The sequence below is a fragment of the Panulirus ornatus genome, chromosome 18, assembly GCF_036320965.1.
Source record: "Panulirus ornatus isolate Po-2019 chromosome 18, ASM3632096v1, whole genome shotgun sequence".
Lineage (NCBI taxonomy): Eukaryota > Metazoa > Arthropoda > Malacostraca > Decapoda > Palinuridae > Panulirus > Panulirus ornatus.
Window position 1 is genome coordinate 44,329,988 of NC_092241.1, and position 18,674 is coordinate 44,348,661.

Sequence of the window (18,674 nt, forward strand, 5' to 3'; positions counted from 1 at the left end):
GAGCGGTTGTTTGTTGTGATTATACTGAGTGCTGAGTGGTTATGACTGGTGGTTATACTGAGTATTGAGCGATTATCCCTGATTATTATACTGAGTCCTGAGCGGTTATTACTGGTGATCATACTGAGTGCTGAGCGGTTACTACTAGTGGTTATACTGAGTACTGAGCGGTTACTACTGATGATTATTTTGAGTGCTGGGTGGGTTCTACTTTTGATTTTATGAGTGCTGAGCAGTTATTTGTGAGTTATTACTGAGAGCTGAGCAGTTATTTCTGAAAGTTATTACTGAGAGCTGAGCGATTACTACTGGTGATTATACTGATTGCTGAGCGGTTAATACTGGTGATTATACTGAGGGCTGAGCGGTTTCTAGTTTTGATTTGATGAGTGCTGAGCGTTTACTACTTGTGGTTATATTGAGCGCTGAGCAGTTACTAATGGTGGTTATAATGATTGTTCAGAGGTTACTACTAGTGATCATACTGAATGCCGAGCGGTTACTACTGGTGATTATACTGTGTGCTGAGTGGTTACTACTGTTGGTTATACTGAGTACTGAGCAGTTACTGAGTGCTGAGCATTTGCTACTAGTATTTATATTGAGTGCTGAGAGGTTACAATTGTTATTTATACTGATTGCTGAGCGGTTGCTTGTTATGATTATACTGAGTGCTGAGTGGTTACTACTGGTGGTTATACTGAGTAATGAGCGGTTATTACTGATTATTATACTGAGTGCTGACCGATTACTACTGGTGATTATACTGGGTTCTAAGCAGTTACTACTGGTGTTTATACTGAGTGCTGAACGGGTTCTAGTTTTGATTCTATGAATGCTGAGCAGTTACTACTTTTGGTTATACTGAGAGCTGAGCGATTACTACAGGTGATTATACTGATTGCAGAGTGGTTGATACTGGTGATTATACTGAGTGCTGAGAGGCTTCTAGTTTTGATTTTATGAGTGCTTAGCGTTTCCTACTTCTGGTTATATTGAGTGCTGAGCAACTACTAATGGTGGTTATGCTCAGTGTTAAGAGGTTACCACTGGTGATTATACTGATTGGAGAGCGGCCACTACTGGTGATTATACTGAGTGCTGAGCGGTTGCTAGTGGTGATTATACTGACTGCTGAGTGATTAAAAGTGATTACACTGAGTACTGAGCAGTTACTATTGATGGTTATACTGAGTGTTGAGCGGATACTACTGGTGATTATTCTGTGTTGAGCGATTACTACTGGTGATTATGAGTGCCAAGCGATTACTACTGGTGATTATACTAAGTGCTGAGCAGTTACTACTGGTGTTTATACTGAGTGCTGAGCGGTTACTAGTTATGTTTATGCTGAGTGCTGAGGGGTTACTACTGGTGTTTATACTGAGTGCCGACCGATTACTACTGGTGATTATAATGAGTGCTGAGCGGTTACTACTAGTGTTTATACTGAATACTGAGCGATTACTAGTGGTGATTATACTGAGTTCTGAGCGGTTACTACTGGTGTTTATATGAGTGCTGAGCGTGTTCTAGTTTCGATTCTATGAGTGCTGAGCAGTTATTACTTGTGGTTATTCTGAGAGCTGAGTGATTACTACTGGTGATTATCCTAATTGCAGAGCGGTTAATACTGGTGATTATACTGAGCGCTGAGAGATTCTAGTTTTGATTTTTGAGTGGTGAGCGTTTACTACTTGTGGTTATATTGAGTGCTAAGCAGTTACTACTGGTGGTTATACTGAGTGTTAACAGGTTACTACTGGTGATTATTCTGATTGCAGAGCGGTCACTTCTGGTGATTATGCTGAGTGCTGAGCGGTTGCTAGTGGTGATTATAACGAGTGCTGAGCGATTGCTTGTGATTACACTGAATAGTGAGCGGTTACTACTGGTTGTTATACAAAGTATTGAGCGGATAATACTGGTGATTATCCTGAGTGCTAAGAGGTTACTATTGATGATTATACTAAGTGCTGAGCGGTTACTACTGGTGTTTATACTGAGTGCTGAGCGGTTACTAGTAGTTTTTATACTGAGTGATGAGGGGTTACTACCGGTGTGTATACTGAGTCCTGAGTGATTAATTCTGGTTATTACACAGTGCTGAGTAGTTACTAATGGTGGTTATACTGAGTATTAAGCGGTTATTAGTGATTATCAAACTGAGTGCTAAACGGTTACTTCTGGTGATGATTCTTAGCGATGAGCGGTTAATATTAGTGGTTACACTGAATACTGAGCGGTTACTACTGGTGATTACACTGAGTGCTGAGCGGTTATTACTGGTGTTTATACTGAGTGCTGAGCGGGTTCTAGTTTTGATTTTGTGTGCTGAGCGTTTACTACTTGTAGCTATATTGAGTGCTGAGCAGTTACTACTGGTGGTTATACTGAGTGTTTAGAGGTTACTACTGGTGATTATACTGAGTGCTGAGCGGTTACTACTGGTGATTATACTGAGTGCTGAGTGGTTACTACTGTTGGTTATACTGATGCTGAGCAGTTACTGCTCGTGGTTATAGTGAGTGCTGAGCGGTTACCACTGGTGATTATACTGAGTGCTAAACGGTCACTACTAGTGATTATACTGAGTGCTGAGCGGTTGCTAGTGGTGATTATAATGAGTGCTGAGCGGTTACTGCTTGTGTTTATACTGAGTGCTGAGCGGTTACTACTGGCGATTATACTTGGCGCTAAGCGGTCACCACTTTTGATTATACTGAGTGCTGATCGGTTGCTAGTGGTGGTTATACGGAGTATAACGGTAGCGGTCACTACTGGCGATTATACTAAGTGCTGAGCGATTGCTAGTGGTGATTATACTGAGTTCTTAGCGGTCGCTAGTGGTGATTATACTCAGTACTGAGCGGTTACTATTGGTGGTCATACTGAGTGTTGAGCGGCTACTACTGCTGATTAGAGTGAGTGCTGAATGGTTACTAATCGTGATCAAACAGAGTGTTGAGCGGCTACTACTTGTGATCATATTGGGTGCTAAGCGGTTACTACTGGTGGTTATCGTGAGTCTTGAGCGGTTACTACTGGTATTTGTGCTGAGTGTTAAGCGGTTACCACAAGTGGTTATACTAATTGCTGAGAGGTTACTAGTGGTGTTTATGCTAAGTGCTGAGTGATCACTACTAGTGTTTATACTGAGTGCTGAGCGGTTACTGCTGGCGTTTACACTTAGCACTAAGCTGTTGCTTGTTATGATTATACTGAAGGCTGAGTGGTTACTACTGGTGGTTAAACTGAGTGATGAGATGTTACTGATTATCATTATACTGAGTGCTAGACGTTTACCACTGGTGATTATACTGAGTGCTGAGTGGTTACTACTGGTGATTATACTGTGCTTAGCGGTTACTACACATGTTTATATTGAGTGCTGAGCGGGTTCTTTGGTTTTATGAGTGCTGAGTGGTTAATACTTGTGGTTATACTGAGCGTTGAGTGGTTACTACTGGTGATTATACTGATCGCTGGGCGGTTAGTACTAGTGATTATACTGAGTGCTGAGCGGTTTCTACTTTTGATTGTATGAGTGCTGAGCGGTTACTACTTACCGTTATATTGAGTGCCGAGCAATTACTACTGGTGGTTATACTGAGTGTTTAGAGGTTACTACTGGTGATCATACCGAGTGTTGAGCGGTTACTACTGGTGATTATACTGAGTGTTGAGCGGTTACTACTGGTGATTATACTGAGTGCTAAGCGGTTGCTAGAAGTGATTATACTGAGTGCTTAGCGGTTGCTAATGATGATTATAATGAGTACTTGTGGTTATACTGGGTGTTCAGCGGCTACTACTGGTGATTATACTGAATGCTGAGCGGTTACTACTAGTAATTATACAGTATTGAGCGGGTACAACTGGTGATTATATCGGGTGCTGAGCGGTTACTACTGGTGATTATCGTAAGTGTTCAGCGGTCACTACTGGTTATTATGCTTAGTGGTAAAGTGGTAACCGGTTACTTCTGGTGATTATACAAGGTGCTGAGTGGCTACTACTGGTGTTTATGCTGAGTGCTGAGTGATTACTACTGGTATATATACTAAGTGCTGAGCGGTTGCTACTGATATTTATACTGAGTCCTAAACGCTTGCATTTTATGATTATACTGAATGCTGAGTGGTTACTACTGGTGGTTATACTCAGTGGTGAACGGATATTACTGATTATCATACTGAGTGCTGAGCGGATACTACTGGAGATTATACTGAGTGCTAAGCAGTTACTACTAGTGGTTATACTGAGTGCTAAGCCGTTACTATTGGTAATTATACGGAGTGCTGAGCGGTTACTACACGTGTTTATAATGAGCGATGGCCTGGTTCTACTTTTGATTTTATGATTGCTGACAGGTTACTACTTGTGGTTCTAATGAGTGCTGAGCGGCTAGGACAAGAGATTATACTGATTGCTGAACGGTTAGTACTGGTGATTTTACTGAGCGCTGAGCGGTTTCTAGTTTTGATTTAAGAGCGCTGAGCGGTTACTACTTGTTATACTGAACGTTGAGCCATTGCTAGTGATGATTATACCGAGCGCTGAGTGGTTATTACTGGTGGCTATGCTGAGTGTTGAGCGGTTACTATTAGGTATGATACAGAATGCTGAGCGGTTACTACTGGTGATTATACTGAGTGCTGAGCGGTTACAAAGAGTGATCATAATGAGTGCTGGCTAGTTACTACTGGGGATTATACTGAGTGTTGAGCAGTCACCACTGGTTATTATGCTGAGTGCTGAGTGGTTACCACTAGTTATCATACTGAGTGCTCAGTGATTACTACTTGATATACTGAGTATTAAGCGGTTAATACTGGTGATAATGCTGAATGCTGAACGGTTACGACTGGTGTTTATACTGAGTACGGAGCTGTTACTACTTGTGGTTATACTGAGTGCTAGGTGGTTACTACTGGAGATTAAACTCATTGGTGAGCGGTTACTATTGGTGATTATACTGAGTGTTAAGCGGTTACTACTGGTGGCTACACTGAATGCCGATCGATTGCTACTGGTGTTGAGCTGTCACTGCTGGTGATTATACTGAGTGCTGAGCGGTTATTACTAGCTATTATGCTGAGTGCTGAGCGGTCAACACTGATGATTATACTGAGTGCTGATCGGTAGCTAGCGGTGGTTATGCTTAGTGCTGAGCTGTTACTTCTGGGATTATACTGAGTGTTGAGTGGTCATTACTGGTGATTAAAGTGATTGCTGAGCGGTTGCTAGTGGTAATGATACTGAGTGCTGGGTGGCTGCTAGTGGGGATTATACTGAGTGCTGAGTGGTTACTACTGGTGCTTATATTGAGTGTTGACTGGTTACTACTGTCGATTATACTGAGTGCTGAGTGGTTACTAGTAGTGATTGTACTGAGTGTTCAGCGGTTACTACTAGTGATTATGCTGAGTGCTAAGCGGTTATTACTGGTGATTGTACTAAGTGCTGTGCGGTTACTAATGGTGTTTATAGTGGGTGCTGAGCGGTTACAACTGGTGGTTATACTGAGTGCTGAGCGGTTACTACTGGTGTTTATACTGAGTGCTGAGGGTTGCTTGTTATGATTATACTGAGTGGTGAGTGGAAACTACTGGTGGTTATACTTAGTGTTGAGTGGTCATTACTGGTTATTATACTGAGTGCTGAGCGATTACTACTGGTGATTCTAATGAGTACTAAGCGGTTACTACTAGTGGTTACATTGAGTCCTAAACGGTTACTACTGGTGATAAAGATGGGTGCTGTGTCTTTACGACTGGGGTTTATACTGAGTGCTAAGCGGTTTCTAGTTTTCATTTTATGTGCTGAGCGGTTACTACTTGTGGTTATACTGAGTGCTGACCGGTTACAACTGGTGGTTAAACTGAATGCTGAGTGGATACTACTGGTGGTTATACTGAGTGCTTAGCGGTTACTAGTGGTGATTGTACTGAGTGCTGAGCGGTTACTATTGGTGGTTATACTGAGTGCTGAGCGGTTGCTACTGGTGATTATACTGAGTGCTGAATGGTTACTACTGGTGGTTATAATGATTGCTGAGTGGTTACTACTGGTGATCATACTGTGCTGAGCGGTTACTGCACGTGTTTATCCTGAGTGTTGAGCGGGTTCTAGTTTTGGTTTTATGAGTGCTGAGTGGTTAATACCTGTGGTTATACTGAGTGCTGAGAGCTTACTACTGGTGATTATACTGATTGCTGAGCGGTTAATACTAGTGATCATACTGAGCGCTGAGCTGTTTCTACTTTTGATTGTATGAGTGGTGAGCGGTTACTACTTACCGTTATATTGAGAGCCGAGCAAATCCTGAGTGTTTAGAGGTTACTTCTGGTGAGCATACCGGTTGTTGAGCGGTTACTGCTGGTGATTATACTGAGTGTTGAGCGGTTGCTACTGGTGATTATACCGAGTGCTGAGCGGTTGCTAGTGGTGATTATACTGAGTGCTTAGCGGTTGCTAATGATGATTATAATGAGTGCTTGTGGTTATACTGTGTGTTCAGCGGCTACTACTGGTGATTATACTGAATGCTGAGCGGTTACTACTAGTGATTATACAGCGTTCAGCGGTTACAACTGGAGATTATATCGGGTGCTGAGCGGTTACTACTGGTGGTTATCGTGAGTGTTCAGCGGTTACTACTGGTCATTCAAGTGCTAACCGGTTACTACCGGTGGTTACACTTAGTGCTGAGTGGTTACTACTGGTGTTTATGCTGAGTGCTGAGTGATTACTACTGGTGTATATGCTAGATGCTGAGCGGTTGCTACTCATATTTATACTGAATGCTGAACGGTTGTTTTTTATTATTATACTGAGTGCTGAGTGGTTACTACTGGTAGTTATACTCAGTGGTGAACGGATATTACTGATTATCATACTGAGTGCAGAGCGAATATTACTGGAGATTATACTGAATGCTGAGCAGTTACTACTAGTGGTTATACTGAGTGCTAAGCGGTCACTACTGGTAATTATACGGAGTGCTGAGCGGTTACTACACGTGTTTATAATGAGCGCTGACCGGGTTCTACTTTTAATCTTATGATTGCTGACCGGTTACTACTTGTGGTTCTTATGAGTGTTGAGCGGCTACGACAAGTGATTATACTGATTGCTGAACGGTTAGTACTGGTGATTTTACTGAGTGCTGAGTGGTTTCTAGTTTTGATTTTACGAGCGCTGAGCGGTTACTACTTGTTATACTGAGCGCTGAGCCGTTGCTAGTGGTGATTATACTGAGTGCTGAGTGGTTACTACCGGTGGTTATACTGTGTGTTGAGCGGTTACTTTTAGCTATGATACAGAATGCTGAGCGGTTACTACTGGTGATTATACTGAGTACTGAACGGTTACTACTGGTGTTTATAGTGAGTGCTGAGCGGTTACGACTGGTGACAATACTGAGTGCTGAGCGGTTACTACTGGTGTTTATACTGAGTGCTGAGCGGTTGTTTGTTATGATTATACTGTGTGGTGAGTGGAAACTACTGGTGGTTATACTTAGTGTTGAGCGGTAATTACTGGTTACTATACTGAGTGCTGAGTGGTTAATACTGGTGATTCTACTGACTGCAAAGCGGTTACTACTAGTGGTTATACTGATTCCTAAACTATTACTACTGGTGATAAAGCTGGGTGCTGTGTCTTTACTACTGGTGTTTAAACTGAGTGCTAAGCGGTTTCTAGTTTTCATTTTATGTGCTGAGCGGTTACTACTTGTGGTTACACTGAGTGCTGACCGGTTACTACTGGTGGTTAAACTGAATGCTGAGTGGTTACTACTGGTGGTTATACTGATTGCTTAGGAGTTACTACTGGTGATTATACTGAGTGCTGAGCAGTTACTACTGCTGGTTATACTGAGTGCTGAGCTGTTACTATTGGTGGTTATACTGAGTGCTGTGTGGTTATTACTGGTGGTCATGCTGAGTGCTGAGCGGTCACTACTGGTGGTTTTACTAAACGCTGAATAGTTACTACTGGTGGTTATACTGAGTGTTCAGCAGTTACTACAGGTGATCATACCCAGTGCTGAGCGGTTACTACCGGTGTCTATACTGACTGCTAAGCGACTGCTACTGGTGGTTCTACTGAGTCCTAAGTGGTTTCTACTGTTGGCTATAATGAGTTCTGAGGGGTTACTACTGGTGGTTATGCTGAGTGCTGAGTGGTTACTACTGGCGGTTATACTGAGTGCTGAACAGTTACTACTTGTGTTTATACTGAGTTTTCAGCGGTTACTACTGGTGATTGTACTGAGTGCTAAGTAGTTACTACTGGTGGTTATACTTAGTGCTTAGCGGTTACTACTAGTGGTGATACTGAGTGCTAAGCTGTTACTACTAGTGGTTACAATGAGTACTGAGTGGTTACTACTGGTGGTTATGCTGAGTGTTGTGCGGCTACTATTTGTGGTTATGCTGAGTGCTGAGCGGTTACTACTGGTGGTTATACTGCGTGCTAAACAGTTACTACTGGTGGTTATACTGAGTGTTTCAGCGATTACCACTGGTGATTATAATGAGTGCTGAGCGGTTACTACTAGTGGTAATATTGAGTGCTGAGCGGTTACTATTGGTGGTTATACTGAGTGTTGTGTGGTTACTACTGGTGGTTATGCTGAGTGCTGAGCGGTCACTACTGGTGGTTTTACTAAGTGCTGAACAGTTGCTACTGGTGGTTATACTGAGTGTTCAGCGGTTACTACAGGTGATTATACCCAGCGCTGAGCGGTTACTACCGGTGGTTATACTGATTACTAAGCGACTGCTACTGGTGGTTCTACTGAGTCCTAAGTGGTTTCTGCTGTTGGTTATACCGAGTTCTGAGGGGTTACTACTGGTGGTTATGCTGAGTGCTGAGCGGTTACTACTGGCGGTTATATTGAGTGCTGAACAGTTACTACTTGTGTTTATACTGAGTGTTCAGCGGTTACTACTGGTGATTGTACTGAATTCTGAGCAGTTACTACTGGTGGTTATACTGAGTGCTTAGCGGTTACTACTGGTGGTATACTGAGTGCCGAGTGGTTACTACTAGTGGTTATACTGAGTGCTAAGCTGTTACTACTAGTTGTTACACTGAGTGCTAAGTGGTTACTACTGGTGGTTATGCTGAGTGTTATGCGGTTACTACTTGTGGCTATGCTGAGTGCTGAGCGGTTACTACTGGTGGTCATACTGCGTGCTAAACAGTTACTACTGGTGGTTATATTGAGTGTTTCAGTGATTACTACTGGTGATTATAATGAGTGCTGAGCGGTTACTACTAGTGGTAATATCGAGTGCTGAGCGGTTACTATTGGTGGTTATACTGAGTGCTGAGTGGTTACTACTGGTGGTTTTTTTAAGTGCTGAACAGTTACTACTGGTGGTTATACTGAGTGTTCAGCAGTTACTACAGGTGATTATACCCAGCGCTGAGCGGTTACTACCGGTGGTTATGCTAATTACTAAGCGACTGCTACTGGTGGTTCTACTGAGTCCTAAGTGGTTTCTACTGTTGGTTATACTGAGTTCTGAGGGGTTATTACTGGTGGTTATGCTGAATGCTCAGCGGTTGCTACTGGCGGTTATATTGAGTGCTGAACAGTTACTACTTGTGTTTATACTGAGTGTTCAGCGGTTACTACTGGTGATTGTACTGAGTGCTGAGCAGTTACTACTGGTGGTTATACTGTGGTTATACTGTGGTTATACTGGTTATGCTAATTACTAAGCGACTGCTACTGGTGGTTCTACTGAGTCCTAAGTGGTTTCTACTGTTGGTTATACTGAGTTCTGAGGGGTTACTACTGGTGGTTATGCTGAATGCTGAGCGGTTGCTACTGGCGGTTATATTGAGTGCTGAACAGTTACTACTTGTGTTTATACTGAGTGTTCAGCGGTTACTACTGGTGATTGTACTGAGTGCTGAGCAGTTACTACTGGTGGTTATACTGAGTGCTTAGCGGTTACTACTGGTGGTATACTGAGTGCCGAGTGGTTACTACTAGTGGTTATACTGAGTGCTAAGCTGTTACTACTAGAGGTTACACTGAGTGCTGAGTGGTTACTACTGGTGGTTATGCTGAGTGTTGTGCGGTTACTACTTGTGGCTATGCTGAGTGCTGAGCGGTTACTACTATTGGTTATACTGAGTGCTAAACAGTTACTACTGGTGGTTATACTGAGTGTTTCAGCGATTACTACTGGTGATTATAATGAGTGCTGAGCGGTTCCTACTAGTGGTAATATTGAGTGCTGAGCGGTTACTATTGGTGGTTATACTGAGTGCTGAGTGGTTACCACTGGTGGTTATGCTGAGTGCTGAGCGGTCATAACTGATGGTTTTACTAAGTGCTGAACAGTTACTACTGGTGGCTATACTGAGTGTTCAGCAGTTACTACAGGTGATTATACCCAGCACTGAGCTGTTACTACCGTTGGTTATACTGATTGCTAAGCGACTGCTACTGGTGGCTCTACTGAGTCCTCAGTGATTTCTACTGTTGGCTATACTGAGTTCTGAGGGGTTACTACTGGTGGTTATGCTGAATGCTGAGCGGTTACTACTGGCGGTTATATTGAGTGCTGAACAGTTACTACTTGTGTTTATACTGAGTGTTCAGCGGTTACTACTGGTGATTGTACTGAGTGCTGAGCAGTTACTACTGGTGGTTATACTGAATGCTTAGCGGTTACTACTGGTGGTATACTGAGTGCTGAGTGATTACTACTAGTGGTGATACTGAGTGCTAAGCTGTTACTACAAGTGGTTACACTGAGTGCTGAGTGGTTACAACTGGTGGTTATGCTGAGTGCTATGCAGTTACTACCTGTGGTTATGCTGAGTGCTGAGCGGTTACTACTGGTGGTTATACTGCGTGCTAAACAGTTACTACTGGTGGTTATACTGAGTGTTTCAGCGATTACTACTGGTGATTATAATGAGTGCTGAGCGGTTATTACCAGTGGTAATATTGAGTGCTGAGCGGTTACTATTGGTGGTTATACTGAGTGATGATCGGTTATTACTTGTTATACTGAGTGCTGAGTGATTACTGCTGTTGGTTATGCTGAGTGCTGTGCGGTTACTACTGGTGGTTATAATGAGTGCTCAGCGTTTACTACTTGTGGTTATACTGAGTGCTGAGTGGTTATTACTGGTGATTGTACTGTGTGCTGAGCGGTTACTACTGGTGGTTATGCTGAGTTCTGACCGGTTACTACTGGTGGTTATACTGAGTGCTGAGCGATTACTCCTGGTGGTTATGCTGAGTGCTGAACAGTTACTACTAGTGGTTATAATGAGTGCTGAACAGTTACTATTTGTGGTTATACTGAGTGTTCAGCAGTTACTACTGGTGATTATATTGAGTGGTGAGCGGTTACTACTGGTGGTTATACTGAGTGCTGAGTGGTTACTGCAAGCGGTTATACTGAGTGCTGAGCGTTTCCTACTGGTGATTATACTGAGGGATGAGCGCTTACTACTGGTGGCATACTGAATGCTGAATGGTTATTACTGTTGGTTATGCTGAGTGCTGAGCTGTTACTACTGGTGGTCAGACTGAGTGCTGAGCGGTTGCCAGTGTGGTGTTTATACTGAGTGTTGGCTGCTTACCAGTGATGATTATACTAAGTGCTAAGTGGTTGATTTTTGTGGTTACTGAGTGCTAAGCGGTTGTTACCGGTGATTATACTGAGTGCTCAGCGGTTATACTGGTGATTATGCTGAGTGCTCAGTAGTTACCACCGGTGGTTATACTGGGTGCTACTCAGTTACTATTGGTGGTTTTCCTGAGTGCTGAGTGGTTTCTACTGGTGATTATGCTGAGTGCTGAGCGGTTTCTATTAATGGTTATACTGAGTGCTGAGCGGCTACTACTGGTGGTTAAAATGAGTGCTGACCAGTTATTACTGGTGGTCATACTGAATGTTCAGTGGTTAGTACTGGTGATTATAAAGAGTGTTGAGCGTTTACTTCTGGTGTTTATACTGAGTGCTGAGTGGTTTCTAGTTTTGATTATATGAGTGCTTAGAGGTCACTACTTGTGGCTATACTGATTCCTGAGCGGTTACTACTGGTGATTATCCTGAGTGCTGAGGGGTTGCTAGTGGTGTTTATACTGAGCGTTGCCTGGTTACCAGTGATGGTTATACTAAGTGCTAAGCGATTGATATTGGTGGTTACTGAATGCTCAGCGGCTGCGACTCGTGGATATACTGAGTGCTGAACGGTTGCTAGTGCTTGTTATACTGAGTGCTGAGAAGTTGCTATTAGTGGTTATACTGAGTGTTGAGTGGTTGCTATTGGTGGTTATACTGAGCGCTATATGGTTGTTAGTGCTTGTTATACTGAGTGCTGAGCAAATGCTATTGGTGGTTGTACTTAGTGCTTTTATCCCTGGGGATAGGGGAGAAAGAATACTTCCCACGTATTCCCTGCGTGTCGTAGAAGGCGACTAAAAGGGAAGGGAGCGGGGGGCTGGAAATCCTCCCCTCTCGTTTTTTTTTTTAATTTTCCAAAAGAAGGGACAGAGAAGGGGGCCATGTGAGGATATTCCCTCAAAGGTCCAGTCCTTTGTTCTTAACGCAACCTCGCTAATGCGGGAAATGGCGAATAGTATGAAAGAAAGAAAGACTTAGTGCTCAACAGTTGTTAGTGATGTTTGTTCTGAGAGCTAAGTGGTTGTTAATTGTGTGTCATTGTAGTGAGGGTTGTGAAGGTCAGACGTGAGTCGTCTGTACAGTATGTGTATTGTGCGAGGAGTGAGGTTTACTCTCGTTGGTGCTCCATTTCTTGAACTAGTGTCAGTGTTTCTGGATATTGCTCACAGCTTTGGACGACGCCCGGTTTTCTACTTGGTGTTGGTCACCTACTTATTGACCTCCCTCATCGTGGTGTGGGTTTCCAACTTTGTCATCCACCTCATACTTCGCTTCATCCAAGGCCTCAGTTATGAGAGTATTTACCTCTTACCTTACGTCATCGGTAAGTTACTACCTTACGTCTTACATCGTCGGTGAGTTACTGTCTTACATCTTATATCATCGGTAAGTTCTTACTATGCGTCTTGCATTATCGGTAAGTTACTACCTTACATCTTACATCATCGGTAATTCACTGCCTTACGTCTTACATTATCGGTAAGTTACTACCATACGTCTAACATCATCGGTAAGTTACTACCTTACATCTTACATCATCGGTAAGTAGCTATCGTACATCTTACATCATCGGTAAGTTACTACCGTACATCTTACATCATCGGTAAGTTACTACCATACGTCTGACATCATCAATAGATTACTTACTACCTTACGTCTTATAAATCGGCAAGTTACTACCTTACGCCTTACATCATCGGTAAGTACTAACTTAAGTCCTACATCACCGGTAAGTTACTACTTTACTTCTTACACCATCAGTAAGTTACTACCGTAAGTCTTGCATTATTGGTAAATTACTACCCTAAGTCTTATATCATCGTTAAGTCACTACCTTACGTCTTACATCATCGGTAAGTTACTACCCTTACGCTTTGAATCATCAGTAAGTGACTACATTACGTCTTACATCATCGGTAAGTTACTACCTCATGTCTTACATTAGTGGTAAGACACTACTTTACTTCTCACACCATTGCTAAGTTACTACCTTACGTCTTGCATCATCGGTAAGTTACTACCTTAAATCTTACACATCGGTAAGTTACTACATTAAGTATCATATAATCGGTGATTTATTAACCCTTAAGTCTTACATCATCTGTAATTTACTACCTTAAGTCTTACATTATGAGTAAGTTACCACTTTGCGTTTTGAATCATAGGTAAATTACTACCCTACGTCTTGCATCATCGGTAAGTTACTACCATTACATCTTACATCATCAGTAAGTTATTATCTTACTCATTACAGCATCGGTAAGTCACTAACTTATTTCGTACATTATCGGTAAGTTACTACCTTACATTTTGCGTCATCGGCAAGTTACTACCTTAAGTCTTACACCATCAATAAGTTACTATATTACGGCCCCACATTATCGGTAAGTTACTTAATTGTGTCTTACATTATCGGTAAGTTACTACCTTAAATCATACATTATAGGTAAAATACTACCTTGCATCTTACATCATCGGTAAGTTATTACCTTACATCTGATATCATGGTAAGTTACTACCTTACGTCATACATAATCGTTAAGACCCTACCTTGCACCTGACACCATCAGTAAGTTACTAATTTGTATCTTCCATTATCGGTAAGTTACTAACTTACTTCTTAACGTCATCGGTAATTTACCACTTTACGTTTTACGTCATCGGTGAGTTACTACCTTAAGTCTCACACCTTCTGTGAGTTACTACCTTAAGTCCTGCATTGTCGGCAAGTTGCTACCTTAAATCTTACATCAACTGTAAGCTACAACCTTACGTCTTGCATCATCGGTAAGTTACTAACTCATGTATTACATCATCGTTAAGTTACTACCTTGCTCCTTTCATCATCGGTAAGTTCCTAACTTATGTCTTACACGTTCTGTTGAGTTACCACCATACGTCTTGCATCATCGACAAGTTACTACCCTTACGTCTTACATCATCAGTAAGTTATTGCCCTTACGTCTTACATAATTGGTAAGTTACTACCCATACGTCTTACATTACCGGTAAGTTACTACCTTACGTTGTATATCATCTGTAATTTACCTCCTTAAGTTTTACATCTTCGATAAGTTTATACCAGTACTTCTTACTTACCAGCAAGTTATTATCCTTAGGTCTTACATCACCGATAAGTTACTAGTTTTTAGTCTTACATCACCGATAAGTTACTATCTCACGTCTTAAAACACCGCTAAGCTACTATTTACGTCATATCATCGACACGATATTACCCTTACATCACCGGAAGGTACTACTTACGTCTTATATAACAGTAAGTTACTTTCTTACGTCTGACATCATCGATAAGTTACTATCTTACGTCCTACATTACCGGTAAGTTACTACTCTTACGTTTTACATCGGTAAGTGGCTACCTTGCGTCTTACATCACCGATAAGTTACTACCGTGTCTTACATTATCGGTAAGTTATTATCCTTAAGTTTTACATCATCGGTAAGTGACTACCGTACGTCATACATATCGGTAAGTTACTATCTTACTTCTTACATCATCGGTAAGTTGCTACCTTACATCTTACGGTATCGGTATGTTACTGCCTTGCGTCTTACATCATCGGTAAGTTACTACCTTGCGTCATACTTCAAAGGTATGTTATTACCTTACGTTTTACATCATCGGCAAGTTACCTTCTTAAGTCTTACAACTTCGATAAGTTACTATCAGTACTTCTTACATCGTCGGCAAGTTACTATCATTATGTGTTATATCACCGATAAGTTACCAATTTTAGGTCTTCCATCACCGGTAAGTTACTGTCTTACGTCTTAAAACATCGGCAATTTACTATTTACATCAGACATCATCAATAACTTATTACCTTTACATCTTACATCAGAAGTTACTCCTTACGTCTTATATCAGCGGTAAGTTACTAACTTACGTCTTACACATTGGTAATTCATTAACGTGCGTCTTACAACATCGGTAAGTTATCATCATCCATCTTAGAACATCGATAAGTTACTACCAATAAGTTTTACAGCATCGGTAAGTTACTACCTTACGTGTTATAGCATTATTCTATTACAACACGTACATTTTAAAACATAAGTTACTACCTTACGTCTTACAACATCTATAAGTTACCACTGTAAGTCTTATATCATTGACAAGGTACTACCATATAACTAAAATCATCAGAAAGTTACTACCGTATGGCCTACAGCATCGATGAGATAGTACCTTACGTCTTACATCATCGGTAAGTTACTACCCTTGCGCCATATTTCACCGGCAAGTTACTATCTTGCGTCTTACATCATCGGTATGATACTACATTGCGTCCTAAAACGTCTTACATCACCGGTAAGTTACTATCTTACATCTTACATTACTACCTCTACGACTTACAGCATCATTTTGTTCGTACCCTTACGTTTTACAGCATCTGTAAGTTACTACCTTACGTCTTACATCATTGGCAAGCTCCTTCCTTATGTCTAAAATCATCGGCAAATCATTAACTTGCGTCCTACAGCATAGGTACGTTAGTACCTTACGTCTTACATCATCTGTAAGTTACTACCCTAACGTCATACATCACCGGCAAGTTATCATCGTACGTCTTACATCATCCGTAAGTTACTACATTGAGTCCTACAATGTTGGTAAGTTACTATCTTACTACTTACAACATCGGTGAGTTACTGCCTTACGTTTTACAACATCGGTAAGTTATAACGCTACGTCTTACATCACCGGTAAGTTGCTATCTTACATCTTACATCATCGGTAAGTTACCATCCTGACAGCCGACAGCATCGATAAGCTACTACCCTTACGTCTTACAACATCGGTAAGTTACTACCTTACGTCTTACATCGTCGGTAATTTTCTATCTTACTTCTTATATCATTGGTAAGTATCTAAGTTACGTATCAAATCATCGGCAAGTTAGTAATTTACATCTTACGAGATCGGTAAGTTACTACCTTACTTCTAAGAGCATCGGTAAGTTACTAACATACGTCTTATATCATCGATGGGTAAGTTACTACCATTACGCCTTACAGATATCGGTAAGTTACTACCTTCCGTCTTACACCATTGGTATGTTACTACCTTAGTTCTTACAGTATCGGTAATTTATTACCTTACTTCTTACAGCATCGGTAAGTTAATCCCTTATGTCTTACAACATCGGTAAGTTAATATCTTGCGCACTACATCATCGGTAAGTTACTATTTCACGTCTTATACATCGGTAAGTTACCACCTTATGTCTTACATCATCGATAAGTAAATACCTTATTTCCTACATAATTGGTAAGTTACTACCTTACTTATTAGTCATCGGTAAGTTACTCCCTTGCTTCTTACTGCATCGTAAGTTACTCCCTTATGTCTTACCTTATCGATAGAATTATACCTTACACATTACGTTTTCAGTAAGTTACTGCCCTTACGTCTTACATCATTATTAAGTTCATACTTTACATTTTATGTCATCGGCAAGATACTACCTTACTTCTTACTGCATCGGTAAGTTACGCCCTTACGTCTTACATCATCGGTAAGTGACTATCTAATGTCTTACAACATTGGTAAGTTACTACCTTACGTCTTACATCATCGGTATATTGCTACCTTACTTCTTACATAATTACTAAGTTACTACCTTACGTCTTCCATCATCGGTAAGTTACTACCTTACGTCTTAAAACATCGGTAAGTTACGACTTTACGTCATACTTAATCGGCAAATTATTACCCTTACATCTTACATAACCAGAAGTTACGCCTTACGTCTTATATCAACGGTAATTTACTAACTTACATCTTACAACATCGGTTATTTACTAACTTGCGTCTTACAACATCGATAAGTTATCATCTTCCATCTTAAATTATCGATAAGTTAGTATCCTGAAGTTATACATCATCGGTATGTTACTACCTTAAGTCTTACAGTGTCATTTTGTTACTACTCATACGTTTTAAATCATTGGTAAGTGACTACCTTACGTCTTACATCACCGGTAGGTTACTACCTTACGTCTTACATCACCGGTAGGTTACTACCTTACGTCTTACATCACCGGTAGGTTACTACCTTACGTCTTACATCACCGGTAGGTTACTACCTTACGTCTTACATCACCGGTAGGTTACTACCTTACGTCTTACATCACCGGTAGGTTACTACCTTACGTCTTACATCACCGGTAGGTTACTACCGTACGTCTTACATCACCGGTAGGTTACTACCTTACGTCTTACATCACCGGTAGGTTACTACCTTACGTCTTACATCACCGGTAGGTTACTACCTTACGTCTTACATCACCGGTAGGTTACTACCGTACGTTACGTCTTACATCACCGGTAGGTTACTACCTTACGTCTTACATCACCGGTAGGTTACTACCTTACGTCTTACATCACCGGTAGGTTACTACCTTACGTCTTACATCACCGGTAGGTTACTACCTTACGTCTTACATCACCGGTAGGTTACTACCTTACGTCTTACATCACCGGTAGGTTACTACCTTACGTCTTACATCACCGGTAGGTTACTACCTTACGTCTTACATCACCGGTAGGTTACTACCTTACGTCTTACATCACCGGTAGGTTACTACCTTACGTCTTACATCACCGGTAGGTTACTACCTTACGTCTTACATCACCGGTAGGTTACTACCTTACGTCTTACATCACCGGTAGGTTACTACCTTACGTCTTATATCTTCGGTGATTTACTACTTTATTTTCTACATCATTGATAAGTGTATACCATACGTCTTACACCATCGGTAAGTTACTACCTTACATCTTACGCGATCGTTAAGTTACAATCTTACTTCTTTCAACATCGGTAAGTTACTACCTTACGTCCAAAATCATCGGTAAGTTACTACATTACATCATACGCAGTAAGCAAGTTACTGCGTTTGCTTCTTACATCATTGGTATGTTACTACCTCACGTCTTACATCATCGGTAAGTTACTACCTTACATCTTACAC